Source organism: Galeopterus variegatus, unplaced genomic scaffold, assembly GCF_000696425.1.
Source record: "Galeopterus variegatus unplaced genomic scaffold, G_variegatus-3.0.2 Scaffold14002, whole genome shotgun sequence".
Classification (NCBI taxonomy): Eukaryota; Metazoa; Chordata; class Mammalia; order Dermoptera; family Cynocephalidae; genus Galeopterus; species Galeopterus variegatus.
The window spans coordinates 981-1,767 of NW_007740113.1; positions in this window are offsets into that span (position 1 = coordinate 981).

Below are 787 nucleotides of genomic sequence, written 5' to 3' on the forward strand. Positions count from 1 at the left end.
GCTGGTAGGAATGCAAAATGGTGCATCCACTTTGAAAGACAGCTCAACGATTTCTTACTGAAACTAAACATAATCTTACCGTACAATCTAGCAATCACACTCCTTGGTATCTATCTAAAGGAGCTGGAAACACATCCACACAAAAACCTACACATGGGTGTTTACGGCAGCTTTACTCATAATTGCTCAAACTTGGAAGCAACCAAGATGTCCTTCAGTAGGTTAGTTGATGAACTGCAGTATATTCCAGACAATGGAGTATTTTACTCAGCAAGAAGAAGGAGATGAGCTATCAAGCCATAAAAAGACATGGAGAAACCTTAAGTGCATATTACTAAATGAAGGAAGCCAATCTGAAAAGGCTACATACTGAATGATTCTAACTATCTGACATTCCACTAAAGACAAAACTATGGCTACAGTAAAAAAATCAGTGATTGCTGGGGTTGGGGGACTGAGGGAAGGGATGAACAGGCAGAGCACAGAGGATTTTTAGGGAAGTAAACACACTCTACATGATACTATAATGGTGGATACATATCATTATAAATTGTCCAAGCCCATAGAATGTACAATACGAAGAGTGAATCCTGATGTAAACTATGGGCTATGGGTAATGATGACGCGTCAATGTAAGTTCATCAATTGCAGTAAATGTACCACTCTGGTGGAGGGTGTTGATCATGGGGGAGTTAGAGAGGTGTGAGGGCAGGAAGTATATGGGAAATCTCTGTACCTTCCTCTCAATTTTGCTGTAAATCTAAAACTGTGCTAAAAAAAAAAAAAA